The sequence below is a fragment of the Hirundo rustica genome, chromosome 8 (genome assembly GCF_015227805.2).
Source record: "Hirundo rustica isolate bHirRus1 chromosome 8, bHirRus1.pri.v3, whole genome shotgun sequence".
Classification (NCBI taxonomy): Eukaryota; Metazoa; Chordata; class Aves; order Passeriformes; family Hirundinidae; genus Hirundo; species Hirundo rustica.
In genome coordinates this window covers 15,238,392-15,255,471 of record NC_053457.1, presented here as the reverse complement: position 1 = coordinate 15,255,471, position 17,080 = coordinate 15,238,392, and the positions used below count along the sequence as shown (strand labels likewise).

At 38.8% G+C, this 17,080-nt stretch overlaps 1 long non-coding RNA gene across 3 annotated transcripts in view; it reads right to left on the bottom strand.

Moving 5' to 3' along the window:
* The window catches only part of LOC120755590 (uncharacterized), a 75,842-nt gene that overhangs the window by 39,308 nt on the left and 19,454 nt on the right, over positions 1 to 17,080 (bottom strand). For all 3 annotated transcript variants that reach the window (XR_005701822.2, XR_005701821.2, XR_005701823.2), the window contains exon 3: positions 11,003 to 11,126. This is a non-coding gene — a long non-coding RNA (uncharacterized LOC120755590). The remainder of the gene's footprint in view (positions 1 to 11,002; positions 11,127 to 17,080) is intronic.

The window sequence follows — 17,080 nt, the reverse complement described above, 5'->3', positions numbered from 1 at the left end:
GCTGTAAGGGGTGGGAGCTGATGGAAGGGGAGTTGGGTAAATGGTCTCCGCTGGACATGCCGCTGATGTACCTTTGTGCATGGATATTCTGGCCTGCTCAGGGAAAGATTGTCCATCATGAGATAGCTGGGGAAAACAGATGAACGTGAAAAGATAGTGCACAGGACAGAGGTAGGAGGAAAATAGACAAGCCATTGATACCTTTCACACAAATTCCTCAGAGTACCCTCATCTATCTTAGGAACACATCCTACTGTAAATATGACATTCTACAGTAAATATGACTAATTCATAGTCCTCCATCAGCCAGCTACTTTGCTCATACTCTCTTGCTTTTCCTCTACTAGGTTAGTGATTCAATGAAGAGCTTCCTGCACTCCAAAGTCAACAAGCAATTTTATGACAAAACTCCTCGGTACAGTATGCTTCACACACCTCAGAAAACTGAATGGCAGAAGCACATACAGCTTCACTAATTTCACAACCGAGATATAAAAATTACATAGCACAAGGAAATACACACTTTAGATGAGAACACAATTTATCCCACTGCCTTTATGCCTGGAGGCTAGATTATCACTGGGTTGGCACACGAGCAGGCAGCAGGATAGTGCTGCTCAGAGGATCTGGCTGTGAGCCTTGGCAGAAGAGAGTTGCAAGTTAACTGGAGATCAATGAGGTTTGCTCTATGGAATTTAGACTGTGGTGAACTTCACAGAAAAGCAGTTTGGAAATGGTTTTAACTTGGCTGTGCAGAAGAGATTTGAGCAGACTTCACACTTTCGATCTGTCTACTGCAAGTTGTATTGCCACTGGACAATCCAGTGGCAGTACAACTTGTGTAAACATATCCCAAAAGCTTTAAGCACAAGTTCTTCACTGCTGCCAGCACAGGTGGGGCAGCTTGATCACTGCATGGCCAGAAGGGACTCCAGCCTAACACTGGAACCTCCATGCCCCTGCAGCTCTCCTGGGTGGAGCTAAGCTAGCAAGCGTAAAGCTCCCTCAGGAACACCTGTACCAACTGTGCTTCCCGTATGGATTGCAGGAAGTTCCAGATACACTTTGCAGGGAGTTAACTTGTTCTTTTTAGGTTGCGTCCTAAAATACAGATATGTTCCTTAATGTGTGTCAAATCTAGCAAGAACTGGACGTGGTGTGTGACAGCTACAAATCTTTCTTCCAAAGCCTGCTTGTTTTATTACTTTTCACAATAATAAAGAATTTATCTGCCTCAATTGTCCTATATTTAAATGGTCACTTTGGTTATTCAGGTACTAATTAAATAATTTTAAGAACTCTTTTGTTTGCCACTATTTCATTTCAAAAATTATATTAAAAAGAAGCCAAACCAAACCTTGTTCTTTCTTTTGTTTTTTACCCAACAAGATATCTTAATCAATTTCAGCTGTGTTTACATACTTCTTGTCAGGATTAATTCTAGATTACAAGATAAACCAACAATGACTTTGAACTCCACAAGGCATTTATTTCAACACACTGGACTATTCTTATCATAATTTAAAAATCTTGAAAAACTAAACAAAACTGTACAGCCCCCTCTTGTTTATCCCAAATCAGTTCAAATACAACATGACCAAATGCCTGGGCAATGTCACACAGCAGGATGCACTGGTGAGTTCTGCAGTGTTGCAGATTAGCAGTGAGAACACACAAGGCATTTTATTGAGAAGCTCATACGGTGAGCGTTCCCTGAAACACGTGTATTTGCAAATTTTGGCTCATTTGAAACAGTGAAAATAAACAGTTTCCATAACAGGGCAGAAAATAATATGCAGTATACCTTGCTTTTTAATACAACGTCAGGTAATTAAGCCCCTTGCTTTAGAGTTTGACAATTTCTTTAATTCTGTCATCAAGGCTCCTTTTAAACATATTACAGAAACCCTGCTTTCTGTAATAAATGTCTGCTCTTCGGAGCAACACATTAATTTCTTCCCTGTGAGGACATGATGTCATTTCAACTCATCACTCTATCATGTCAGATAAATTCTAGAATTAACATGGGAAAGATAAACTTCTTTCATTTATTGCTGCTTGAGTGGCAACACCCAGCTACACCTTAATTCAGGTGAGAACTGGTTTATTAATCTGTCTGGAACTCCAAGAAATATCTAAGTGGCAATAGGTTTAGCTCCTATCCTACCACACCAGTGCAGTGGAGAGATGATTTTTAACCTTTCTCCACGAAACTCTTTCTCTTTACACTTTTCCAGGCGTGGCAGACACTTTTGATCTTCATGGAACAATACTTTGTGGAACATTTTGCTACTTTTTGAGGCAAGCAGCTGCATCAAAAATATTTGTTTTTCTTAGAAGGCCCTCATGAAATTATTTCCATGGAAGGATTAATGGTGTTTTAATTAAAGAAACTGAATTTATTAATTGTGCAGGCAAAATAATTAATTTTACTAGTTGGGAGAATTGAAGCAGACCAATTTCACAATGTGAAACTCATTCCTGTCTCATTACCTCAAAAATTGAATGGGTTTCAGGATGTCTGGTATAACCTAGTTCTTGTAAGGTCAAAACTATCAACTTTTTATTGTCATGTTTTGAAGCTGATGGTTCATAAGCATTTAAAAACACAACTTGGAAACAGAACTCAATTGGGTCAAGTCTGACGAGTTAAACCTGGACTTTCATTTCTACCATTTTATTTTGAAACAAGAACGATTAAGAGGAACGTAATTTTTATGAAGTTCCATCAGAGACAATGAACTTAACTTTTAATATCATCCATTCTAAGGTATTTTACTTTTTGTCCATGAAACAGACAATAAAACTCTTCAGAAATATCCTGATCAAGCGAATCACACCTCAACAGGGAACTTGCCCTGCATTACTTTCTTTCATAGCTGCAAACATATCCCCACCTCCCATTTACATTCACGACCTCCCTAGTATGTCATGGAAAATCAAAAAACTAGTAGAGAAGTGCAGTCACTAGTATGAATAAATGGCTGTAATGCTAAAGATATGGTTGTTTCCAGCACCAGTCTTTGCTGTCTGTGGTACTCCTGAAAATGGCTGACGGGTACATTGACCCAGTGGGCCTGAAAATTATTTTACTTCTCCCTGGAAGGCTGGAGGGGAGATGGTTGAGCTTATCTTTTCCTTTGACTGCTCTGTATGTTTTTACATTGCTAGGTGTCAAAAAGGTTTAGGGTTTTTTTTTATTTTTAGATCACTGAAAATACCAGGATGATGAATCGTACTAAATAATAACCCAGGTCTCTTCAGGCAGCAGTTCAGGAAACCTCAGGCTTAAAATTCAAGAACTAGAAAAACGGGCAGATCTCTGTCCTACTCTTCAATCTGAATGCTTATGACCCTGAAAAATTTGCTTTACTTTCCCCCTACATTTATAGGTAAGAAGTTAAGGCAAATGAATATGTGAGGCAGAGACAGGTAAGATGCTCCTATATGAGCATCTTCAGCTGACAAGTAATGTGCAGGTGTACTGAGGCCTGCATCTGACAGAGGTCTTCATCTGGAGGCTATTCCTCCTGCCACACACTTCAGAAAGAAATCTCATGGCTAGAAAGGGACCTGGGAACATGTAATATCTTCCTGCACCTGGAAACAACTCCACTAACAGGGAATGGACTGACCATCATTTGTCAGCAGGCTGAACCACTGGGGAAGAATCTGATAGAGCTTTTTTTACTAGGTGGTTTGTTTTGTTGTTTGGTGGTTGTTTTGTGGTTTTTTTTTTTTTTTTGGTTTTTTTTTTTTTTTTTTTAACTACAGGAAAAAAGAATTAAGAAAAGCACTTTCCCAGGAAGTGAAAAAAACAGAAATTTCCTGCTGCCACTAAACATGGTGTTCTTGTTTATGTGTCTGAAGGAAATGGGGAAATTGCCGTGATATACCTAAAAAAAATCTGTGGCTAAGAGACATGTTTCTCTTCAGTATTTGGCTTTCAGTCTCTTAGTCTTCATTCCAGAGAGCTGTGCGTACCCTAGCTAATAAGCTTCCAGTTAGGGGATACAGCGCCTAATTTTTCTTGCTGATTAGGCTGGATAAAGAGAAGAGGTCCACTGTAAGCAAGTGAGTTATATAAGCACAGTGTAAACAGCCATCAAGGAGCGGTGCCAGCTGTTCATCTTATATACTCTGACCATTTTATCTTCAACCTGCATTTCCAAGGAGAGGGTGAAGTAATTCTGTCCTTTCAATTCTTAAGCAGATAATATTTGCCTGTACACAATATCATGAAGCTCAGAAATAGGAGAGTGCAGGAAGGGGAAAAAAATCCTATTCAAGAACCTGGCCTAGTACAGGAAAGGACAATGCAATTTGTTCACTCAATGACTTTTCACTGATACTTTTCACTGTAAAAAATCTTCCTAAAGCAACTGAGCTGCCTTAGCTACTTGGCAATGCAAGATCTTTCCAATAAGATTTCAATTACTAACTCTTCCTTGCAACTTGAACTAACTACTTCAGCATCTATTGATACCTTCACAGTTCCCCAAAGGCTAGGAATTATAGAATGGTTTGGGTTGGAAAGGACCTTAACTATCATCTTATTGCATTCCCATCTGTCATGGGCTGGGACACACATCACTAGACCAGGTTGCTCAGAGCCTCACCCAACCTGGACTTGAACATTGTCAGAGATGGGGCCTCCACAACTTATCTGGGCAACCTTTTCCAGTGCCTTACCACCCTCCCAGCAAAGAATTTCTTCCTACTTTCTAATCTAAACCTCTGTTCCAGATTGAAGCCATTCCTCCTTGTTCTATCACTATGTGCTCTTGGAAAAGTCTCTCTCTATATTTCTTATGGACCCCCTTCAGGCACTGGAAGGCCACAATTGGGTGATCCCAAAGTCTTCTCTTTTTGAGGCTAAACAATCCCAAATCTCTCTTGTCTTGCTTCGTAGACACTTCATCCCTCTAATGACCTTGGTGTCCCTCCTCTGGACTTGCTCCCACAGGTCCATGCCCTTCCTTTGCTGGGAACCCCAGAGCTGGACATAGCACTCCAGGTGGAGTCTCCCCAGACTAGAGGGGGACAATCACATCCCTCGACTTCCTGCCCAACTGCTTTTGATGCAGCCCAGGATGTGAAAGAATATCCGAAAGGAAGTTCAGGATAGGAAAGAGGTAGTCAAGTCATAACATCTAAAACTGATACTATTTTTTCCACCCTATTCTGCCAGCCCTTAAGAGCAGAATTTTTCAGGAAGCCTGTGTGCTTGCCAAGGGGCTCTACTGTCTGTGATCACACAGCTCTTGACAACTGACCCAACTTATCTCCTGCACTTTGTGAGCTTCCATGCTATGGAAATACAGGTGTAGGATACCAGCATTTCTGACTGAAGAACTTTTAAAAGTTATTCATTTTCTGCACTATACAAGTCTTTTCAGCATTATAAAATGAGACCAATACACTTACAAAACCCCAGCATGCTCACAAGCAGCTTGCCTGGCTCCTAAAGATGCTCACAGAAATACAGGAAAAGTGGTAGTTGAAAAAATACCTTAAAAACAACATTTATGCCAAGCAAGAACTGAAAAAGAGTGAAAAAACCTTAGGATGGGCTAACACAAAATACATTAGTATATGTTAGCACAGTATAAACACCAACAATTACTTGGTTTTCTAATTAAACAGATACTAACAGACAGATGCAAAGTACACCAATATGGTAACTGCATATGACAAAATCAGTTTCTTGTGTTGTGAGTTTTTTAAGTGTTAGAATGCAGACAGCCTAAATCATCATATCTGAGAGAGAGAAGCCACAAAGTAAGGTGCTGCAACAGGCAGGATATGACAGATGAAGTCATCAGCAAGGATTTCAATCAAAATGGAGTTATGGTCACAAAGTGGGTGGACTACAGGGCAAAGTGTACGAGGGGTTCCATAAAAATAGGCATTTTTGGTACAATACATAGTGAGAATTGACACTCTAAATTCATGTTGCTGGCTGTTGGTCTCACACAAAGCCCCAAGTAAATGGGGCTTGAAATCTCCATTTACTAATTGCAGATGATTAAATTGTATTGCATATATTATTCCCTTTCCTCACTTCTTAAGAAATGTTTCCACATATTTCTCATCCAAAGCCCTGTATTTAGAATTTTATTTTTCAATGACCATTTCCTTCTCCTCCCCTTTGCTTGACTAAGTCACCCAGCCCTTCCTCTAGCTTTCTCTCTTGGGTTGGCATCCAGGCTCCCTCACTTCCTTCATGACCAAGCGGAAACTTTTGTATTGAAGGGTGGAGGAAGATAAAGGAAGGAATAAGGGAAAGACCAGGATTGATTGGTGTGCTGTGCATGATCTTTGTGTTCTTCATATGACACCATGAGAACTTACTATGTTTCAGAGTGAAATCTTGTCACTGTTTCTCATATTGAATAATCCTCTATTCCTCACTCCAATGGAATGAAGAACAAAGAGGCTTGGACCTGCAAGTCCAGACCCAGCAGGCGCTCAGAGGTAGTACTGTTGTGTCCAGGGAAGTGAATTTTGCATTCTTATGTCCCTTGGTCTGCTGTGGAAGCTACTGCATCACCCACTGATGAGTCCCTTCTAGCCAAGATGGTATGTGTAATATTTAAACACATTCCCAACATTAATGGAGAAACTCACATGTTGACAAAATTATCCCCCTGCTAAATGAGCTACCTAATATTTAATATGTTCCATAACCCTAGAAATCATTTAGCCATTACATACAGATTATAGAGTCTAACTAAATGGTCCAAACCACATCTACCTGCTACAAAATTTGATCCATTTATATGTAGCTAGCAATGAATCTAATCAAAATGTTAGCAGGTCCAAAAACAGCGTTACCAAAAGTCTTACTAATTTTTCTCTAAATTTAAGTCAAAGCCAGGTAGATATTATTTCATAATTACAAAAAATTAAAATCGGGAAAAGGATAAAAATATTTCTGTAAACAATTGACATGAAAAATATTTACAATTCTAAGCATTATATCATCAGCTACACCCAGGGTCACAGCACTTAGATTGCCTGTTGGACAACTCCAGATTTGTAGTTGTGATTTTTCACAGCAACTTCTGGCATTATTTTGGAAATCTGGATGCCAAAATTTACTGCCACAAACGTTCACATAAATTAGTGTATGGATGAATGACATTAAAAAATCTGTTTTGAAGACTTATTTTTGTTAAATTTTAAAGTATATATAACAACTGGATTAAAAAAAGAAAAAAAAAGCACCACAAAACCTAATGAGTAGAGAACAATTCTGTACTCGACATGTGAAAGCCAGTAGGAAAGATCACAAAGGTGGAGCATCTTCAGTTAAAACTTAGCTGAGGCTTGTTCAATTCCTACCCATGAATTAAGACTTGGTTTAGAAAAGGCTGTTCTGAGTCACTGTGCACATCTAGTGGGTAATGAGCCTGGAGAGGAAATGTACTGCAAATTAAAATCCCTTCAACTGCAAAACTGAACTAGGTGTAAAAGCTCAGGTAGGCTACAGTGATGGCGTCCATTGACATCTTCAAGTGGGATAAGTCATGGAATTGCAAAACTGCAGGTGCCACTTCCAGCATAGCCCACAGAGTGACAGACTGCACATCTGAGTTGTGGCACTCATCCTTCCAACATGCCTACAGGATGGTGATCTGTTAAGTGCAGGAAAAAAGTACAAGGCTTAGAGAAAATGAGAAGAATTATTCTCCCACTGAAGTAAGTGGGGGAAAGTTGTAATTATCCCTGTCTGGAATCTGGGATGTTGCGGTTAATGTCCCTGTTCTCGTCAATAGTTCAGTGAATTTCCCAGTGGCTGCAGCAGTCATGACTTCAGTTTTATATTCCACACTCTAGAAACGCATTTGGACCTTGGCTCAACACTGACTCAGTGGGCAAGGTGCCGCTGACTGAATCACAAATACCACTTCCTGCGGGACTCTTGCTGCCTGTAGTATTTCCAAGGACTGCTTGGCTGGTTAGCTGAAAATCAGCTTCACAATTTAAGACAGTAACATCTCAGAACACACACAGTTTGTGTAACATTTGTTCAAAATGTACTATTCCATCCCATAGACTTTGAATGAAGTTATTCAAATGCATAATATTTCATGTTATACGATAATTTTTCTTAGGAAGATAAAATAAGAGGGTTATTTCAAAAGAAAACTGATAAAACATTTCTATCTTTATGTTTTTCTTGCTTTATGTCCTACTTCAATGGCATGGCAAAGCATTTTGTTATGGATAGAATGAATAACAATTCATAAGAATGGATATCTTATTGACTAGGATAATTTTTCCTTATCAGTAAGTCATGATAGCTCAAACTTTCTGAGAGTTAGAGTTCCATATCTTTGGCTGAACAACACTTCTAGAAAGGGACGAAACCAAAACAAGCAACTCTTAGGTCACTGTAATACTATAAATCTTCAAAACAAATAAATTACTAATGGGGAAATTTTACACGGTACTATTATCAGAAATTACAGAAATCAGCTCATAAATTCTTTGCGATGTCTCTGACATCTGGTCAACACTGGTCAACAGTGCTGATAAATGTACTTGCCCTTATGATAAGAAGATAAGAGCAGTCTCTTCCTCTTGGTGGTAGATTGCTGGTTGCAAATAGCCAAATGATTAATTCCAAGTGAGGATCAGTGAGTTTATCATGAGGTCATGCCTGAATGCCAGTCCAAACCACCTTGGCTGTACATGGGACAGCCGAGCTGTTTCTGCAACCCTGCCAAGCCTAGACACTCTCCTACAGTTTTGTGACTCTCCTGCTAAGATTTCCATTAGCACAGGTTCTGGAAAGTTGTGTTTAGATGTTTGTCAAGTGCTAGGAACATGTATGAAATCAGGCTGATTAAGTAAGCAATAGATACTTCTGTTTAGATTTCTCAAGTTCGCCTTTGAGAGATTATTTAAAATATATCCGACTACTTGCATGTCTGCCAAAGTAGACATCTACTTCTTGATTTCACATTTTCTTTAATTGGCAGTAAGACACATTTCCTTCTGAAAGATATTACTAGTCCTGAGCCTCAATTAGCTACTAGATTTCTGAAGAAGCTTCTCAGAAAGGAGAGTAGCGGAATAAGAAGACAATTGTATAAGTCTAACCATGAATTACTAAAACATTCAAATTTCTCTGAGATTCAGTGCTCAAGGAGTTAGGACATTATTTTTGCCAGTAGAGTAATGGCACTGACACCCTATTCCATACCCGAATGATGAAATGAAGAACCACTGGCAAACTCAAAAATTCGAATCAGAAATTCTCAGTTGACCTAAGGTGGGCTGCATCTGTGCCAGGCACTAAGAGTTGAACCAAATCCTTTGCATTTCATATAAATTTAGCTTATACAGGCAGCCCAAATAGAGCACGGCATTCCCAACATTCCTATAAATCTAAAACTGCATCTTCTAAGTATTTACTGTGGAATTTCCTATAGCCACAATCTAACACTGTGCAGTAAATAATTGCCCTGCTGTGAAATTCAGGCTTCAGTAGAGATGAGATGACAGTCATATTTACAAGAACTCAGGAGTTCACTGTTTCCTTCAGTCACTCATAAGATCTGCAATCCAAGGCTTTGAAACAGAGTACCAGATAAGGACACACTCCTGTTGTTAATCACCTGTTTAAAAGCAGTGCTTATAAATACTTTTTAAATCAAGAGCTACAAAGAAAACATGATAACTTCCAGCTGCTCAGCTTTTTGCCTCCTTCTTTTCCTAGAAAGACTTATTTAAAATAAGTAACCATTGTTTCAGAAGGTGATTTTCGTGCCAGGATTCAGAGAACTCCTGTCAAATTAAAGATTTCTCAGCACTCTTGATGAGTCACAGCTCCTGGACTCTGCTGGCTCTAATAGCATTGGTCCAGTTAACATTTGAAGAAATCATCTCGTAAATGAGTTGCACCAGGTGTTGAGGTATCTACTCTTATTTTCACTTCATGAAATTGCTGTAAAATGTCCATGTCATTTGTTAACAACCAATACATAGCTTATACTGTTTCTCTTGTCTTTCAAATTGTCAATACTACATACATACGTAGTAGAGTTTATACTTATACTCTAATAGTTTAATAGGGTTTTTTCAAGATACTAAAGGTAAAGTAAGCCATTGTCTAACTTCATAGTCTGAAGTTACTTAGACAAATTGTTTCAATTTTTAGTACTTGTATGCCTGCACAGGCCTGAATGTCACATGCTCTGACTGTGGTTTTCTTATGTTCCTTAAATGATTTTGTCTTTCCTCTTTTGTATTTTCTCTTTGTTTTTTTGTTTTTTTTTTTTTAGGAATCAGTCTCAGCAGCTAGAGAGAAAATGTCCTACATGCCTATAGATGTCAATGCACAGAAGCACAGAGGTCCAAGTGTGCCAAATTATCTTGCTCCAGAACTGAGAGCTGTGAAACAGCTTTGGGCAGCACTGTGAGTTGAACAAATCTCACTCTGAGGAATGATCTCAAGTTAATGTGGTGACATGCTTTGGGGATCAAAGGAAACACCTCTGCCTGGCACTGAATACTAGTGTGGAATCACCTACTAATATATCACCACACTGTGAAAGACAAGATAAATCCCTTTTTCATTATGAATCACACAAGGGGAAGAATGAAAAGCAGAGGAATAGCAATTAATCACCTAAAACTATTTGAAGCAAGTGACCTAGTAGCCTACATTGCCTTTACTGGAATTTGGCTTGAAAATTATTACTCGTACCAGTTTCATTTTTGTATGTATAAAACTTAGGCATGGAAACATTAAAAAAAAAAAAAAAAAAAAAAAAGTTGCTTGACCTGGTTCAGAATGGCTAGAGTAAGTATTTGATGTCCTTATGTCCCATGAGAGCACCCTCTAAAAACATTAAACAGGTCCTTTGGTATATTTGTAGAACCACTGCATTCAGTGCCTGCACTAGAAACACCCTTGCTTCTCGAGACATATGAAGTTGCCTTCTAAGAGCAGGAGCTTGACAAAAGAGCCAGCAGTAGCAGCACTCACTTTTGTCAGTTACCCTGAAAGATTTGGATTCCAGGCTCTTGTCAGTCCGAGGCAGGAATTTCTAGATTTTGTGAAAACTGTGGTCTAGGGCAGGAGTCAATCTCCACCTTTTTCTGATGAGACCCTGCAGAGAGAGAAACAGATGTGAGGCCCAAGAGACAATTGAATAACCAGACAGCTTTCAGGAAAAGCTGTTCCATTGGAACATATGTTCTACAGTGGGCCTTTTCTATAATTTGGTGGATACAAGAAAACACTAGTGAGTTATTACAGGCCAAATGCTGACCCCTGTTAGAGTAGTACAAAGATGCTATGGAGCAATTGAGCTTATAAGCACGTGTTTCATAAGAGAGTTCCTGTCTCTGGTTTAGTACGTATTGTACGTAGTGGACCTCTTCCATTGAAATGAACAGAAAAAGAGCATCTACCTGAGCTATTTTTCTTTTAAATAATATTGTGCAGCACAAGGTGATTTTAAGTAATATTCAGTACAGCATAATACAGGATTTGTCCTGATGTTCCTTACACCCACTGAGTAATGCTTATTCATAGAAGTAGTTCCATAGAATGAATTGTATTACACAGACTATGTTAGAAATTTCCATTTATCTCAGGGGAATTCATATGGGCTACAAAAGCTTTCCTATTGGATGGCAGTATGAATGTTCATCACCAAGTGCCAGGGAAAATCCAGTTCTTTCCTACACTAAGTCTTACCTTAACAAAATCCTACTGTATACTTGCAACTCCTTCACATGGTGATCTCCTTAAAGCTTACCAAATACAAACTTAACAGTGGAGTTTCTTCACCAACTCCAGTTTAGGCTTCCTCCTCTTCTGTCCTTTGCATGGAATCCAAACTATTCTTACAGAACTGCTCAGAGGCCGAGTTCTGTCCTTGTTTTTCTGGGCAGAAAATCCAGTTCTTTCCTACACTAAGTCTTACCTTAACAAAATCCCACTGTATACTTGCAACTCCTTCACATGGTGATCTCCTTAAAGCTTACCAAATACAAACTTAACAGTGGAGTTTCTTCACCGACTCCAGTTTAGGCTTCCTCCTCTTCTGTCCTTTGCATGGAATCCAAACTATTCTCACAGAACTGCTCAGAGGCCGAGTTCTGTCCTTGTTTTTCTGGGCTTTTCCCTTAAACATCACTGGCCACATTCCACAACTCTCTTCTTCACTGAATTTCCTCATACTCTTCTAACATGACATTTTTTACTTTGAAATGGCTCTCTTCTGATTTCCCTTTTTTCACTTGCAAACACAAATTAATCTGCCATGTCTATGTAGGTGATGTTACATCTCTACTGTAAACTTTCTGTAATTCAAACATCTTTCTGGTATTACCTTTTCATAAGACCTTTCATAAGATCTAACTCAGTTATAGCAGACCTCCATCTCTTAGTCCTTTTGGGTCCAAAACAACCATCTTCCACTCTCTTTGGCTGTCATTGAAAGCAGTACAACTTTTCTGCCTGACAGAAGCCTTGAAAATTGCAATTCTGCTTTTGTCTGCACTCAGACAAGCTCCTGCAAAGACATCTCTTGTGGAATTCTCTTCGATCAAGTCATCCTGTATCTTATGCCTGTTCTTCACTGAGTCAACTACACCTAATTTGTTTTTGCTCTCAGAGCACCTCATGACCTATGCCCTCTAGGCCTATGTTCTCACACTCATCCTTTGGATGCTGAGTCCTTCTGAATAACTCATGTGACCAACCTACATTGTCCACATAGCAATCTTTCTGATATTACGTCTATGGATAAGTATCTTTCAACCTTTTGCAGCAGCATGTTCTTCCATTTCTGACAATAACACTTTTTTCTTGTTCTTCTCCCTGCAAGTGACATTTAACACTGTCTCTTTCCCCATCTCCCCACTTCCCTCCCTGTAAAGGTTTTGGCTTCTTTTCTTCTCTGCCAATGTCAGGATGAATAATACTTGGGAAACACCAAGCTCGAGTTCAGACTTGGAATGCTCATTTTATCTTATCCATATACAGTATTTACAGGCTCACACACAGTGAGCTCTTAGAAAATGAAGGTAAAATGGAGCACTTCTAACTCTTTCCAAGGTTATTTAAGTGATAGTCCCCCAATAACAAGATGACACCTATATTATTTATACTTTTGAGCCAATAATGACCATCCAAGACCTGCAATGCGGATCTTTTTCACCCAGTTACAGAAAACCACCCAAACCCAAAAACAAGAAGGAAGAAGGAGGTGAAGAAGAAGGACTTAGACAACACCCCAAATCCTCCATCTTGACTCACATGTATCACTATACACCAAAACCCCAAATTCTAAGTTTCTAGGATTCAAACACCTCCCTACCTTTCTGATCATGGCTACAAGAGTACCAGCTTGCAGCCCAAGATTCTGAACCTCACAGATTTATTAGCACAGTCTCCTCTCCACCTTGCCTTCATCTCCCCTGTCAGTGATGGTCTCCCTCACTGATTGGTCCACAGAAAGAAGTGAGCATACTCCTGGCACCTCTTGGGGAACAATGGGAAGACATACTCCAAAAGCTCCACATGACAGAGATTTTGTTGTATCTCAAATTGAGATATTTTGGTAAGAAACACACTTATGTTTCCGAAGAAAGAAAACACTATAATTTCCAACCATTCTAACCAAAATCACAGAATGGCATAAATAGTGAGTACGGCCAAGAAAAAGCCATGGAGACAGAGGGGAGAGACAGAAAGTAAGTATTTCTGTTTTCTGGCAGGAATATTCCTGCTGGTACTGATGATAGGTCACTCTATGCCAGAACCTCCCTCTGGAAGACTTTGCATGAAGAAGAAAAAAGGCCTATTTTGCAAACAAAACATTTTTTTTTTAAGTTTTGTTTTTCTGTTGAGCTTATGATACGTGAGAAGGCTCTGCAATCTCCCTTTTGCTTTGTGGGTGTTTGTTGTTTTTTTTCTTCTTTTATTTTCCACCTCGTTTGTCCATAAAATCTGCAACTGCTATAGACAGGATAAGGGGAACAAGCACAGCTTTCTTTAGAGATATATTTAGTTGAAGCCTATAAACTTGAAACAATTATCAGCAAACAGAGATTAGGGGAAATAGCACAGTGTCCATACTAGAAATAATTTACAGGAAGCAAACTAAAAAAAAAAAAAGGAAGAATGCAGCCAAAACATCCAAAGGAGTGGTGGTGGGGGGAAGAAAAGTACTATTATTAGAGCACTCGATATACACATTATTATCACCCAAAAGTACCCAAGTTAATTCTGCTTCTTCTTTCTTCTCAGCACAGTTTCTTTATGAGCTTATGCAGGAAGAATGCAGTTATTCAACAGCACCCAGGAAGTAACTTTTTTTCTCCTTAAAACACTTTATCCTCTGAATTGTTCAACAGCTGTTCACTTGCAAGTTTAATGAGACTGCCTGACACACTGGACTCTTTACCATTATGAGCTCTTTACAATTTTTCGGCATTTAGTAATGTTTTCCTTCAACTATAAATTCATGGAGCTGCCTTTTTCTGTTCAGAGCTTCTTCACAACAGTCTATTACTAATGTCATTAGTGTCAAGATTTAAGAGTTATTTTTCCTGTATCTTGTATTTATTTAGATAATTAATGCTTTAGAGGGAGTGGAATCCTAAATGACCTTCCCAGGCAGCTTTCACAGAGATGAACAGCACCAGTTTTCTCACCTGGGCTGTATTGCACAGGGGGTGTAGGGTATGCTGCTTCCTTGGATACACCATCACCGGGACACAGCTTGCAGAGGTCAATTGCCAGAATTTGCTGTCTTCCAAGATTTTAACAAATCTTTTTTCCTCTAGAAATATGCCAACTGGCATGCTTTCAGTTTGTTGGGTTCCCTGTGGAACGTGCATCTGATTGACTGATGCACTGCAGAAATAATAGTCCAAAGTTAGCTGTTTCTGTAAATTTCCAATGTTGGATTTCAATGTGCTATTCCAGACCAGTAAATGGTAGGGTAGAAAAAGGATTCCTTTGCAAAATATTCTGCTCCAGGATTTAAGATCATCAAACGAAGCACAACTGAATCCCTAAAAACCCTTGTTATTTATTTTCTGCCATCTGCTTTCAGACTCAGAAATCTTTTTGCGTTTCCCTCAGTGTTATCAGCACTTTGATTTCAACTAAAGACAGGCCTAAACACAAACATAATTTTCAAGTACTTATGATCTGGATCTGGAGCTCAACTAATCTTTAAATTTTAGGTATTAGCTGCCTCAAATGAGCAATTTGATCAAATGTCAAAGAGATTGCTGATTTTCATAATCAGTGAATTTTCATGAATGCTAAATGAGATGCAAAGCATAGTTTAAAAGCAGGTGCACATCAAGCTGATGAAGAAACCCTCAGATGTGATCATTGCTGTTCTGAAAAATATCCGTATCCGGACAGCTCACTGAAACAACAAATCATTGTATACAAAACCAGGAACACTCGTGCGGCAGCTGCTCTCCACGCATGAATGGAAGAGGCCCGGTGCCCGGGGATTTCACAGGCGCTCAAGGTGACACTGGCTTAGCTCAGAGATAATGCCTGGCTACTCCCGCTGCCTGCAGTGACACAAGCAGTGCCCACAGGCATCTGAGAGTGGCCCTCAAATGAGAATGCTCTGCTACTTCTGTGCACACAGATAACACAGATAAGAGGAAACGCAGTAGGCAGCAAGGAAAAAGGAGAAAAAATTAAATAAACCTGAGTAGCTGAATTGTACCTAAAGGAAGTGAGATCATCATTTGCTTCAGATTTCAACCACAAGCAACTGACAAGTAATCAACAGTCATTAAAGAACAAGAATTTTTATGAATCACATTCAACTTAGAATCATCTACTCTGGAAATTCCTGGGACTCATACAAACAGTACTTTGAGAAAATAAGATTAAAGAGTGACCTTTATATTTTTAACTTCATGAATAGTGATAATATTGTATCATTTGAAATCTATTTGTTTACATTTCAAAATCTTATGTTTCTTTCAGTAATGCCAGTTATTATCTCAAGAGCTAGAAGTAAACTGATTAAAAAATTTAACTTGGATAACATCAGAGAGAAAATACAAAATGTTTTACTGTAAAAGTACCCATGTTTTTCAAGATGAAGACAAAATAATCTAAATCAACTTTATACTGGAAAATTTCCCTTAAACTTGTAACACACTTTGTGACTGACTTAAAATCCTTTCTACACTAATCCCAAATTAACTATAACCAAATACAGTTTGAAGCTACATTCCAATACACAAAGCAATGGTAAATATAGCTATGTTCTTTAAATTTTATACCCACAGCTGGGGATACTTAATTCAACGACAAACTAATTTCTTTAACAAAACTGACAACAAAAAGCTATTATCATTATAGAGATGACAAGTCACGTCAATCTTTTAGCATGACTTCTAGGTGTTTTCTTAGCTTTTGTATTTTTAATCACTAAGCAAATACTCAATGTATGGTTTAACCCTTCTCTTGCATTTGAGATGACAGATGTTTAAGCACATATAACTGCTCATATGCAAATTTAAAATTCTTCATTCATAACGTACCATGAGTAGAGAGGACTTGAAATTCACGTTTGCAAACCACACATTTTACTAGTCAAAAGACTAATTCTGATGTTACTTATACTGGGTATAAACCAGAATGTGCACCACATGACCACCAGATTTCAGGCAATATAAAGCCTCAGGCTTTAATTTTCCTTGTAGAACAGCACTTCTGTAGCAGTTCTTGCTACTAATATTTCTAGAGTTATTTAACTCCCTGGGAGTTCTAGCTTCTGGTGGACCACCAGAGTCAATGTATGGTAGATGGTATTTCTCTTGAGTTTTAATATTCTATCATCAGCTGTGACAATGAACACTGTAACCAATAACACCTCCAGCCCAGCAACTTCTGCAGAACAATGCAAACCTCACAATCTCTTTCAGTGCACCATCATGAGATAAAACCCCTGTATTTCTCTGAGGGTCAGTGTTCTCATCTAGCTGGAATGGAATGTTATCTTTCCTAAATTCGCTAAGTCAGACTGGCTGATTAGTCTGAAACATTCAAGTTACTTCAACAATA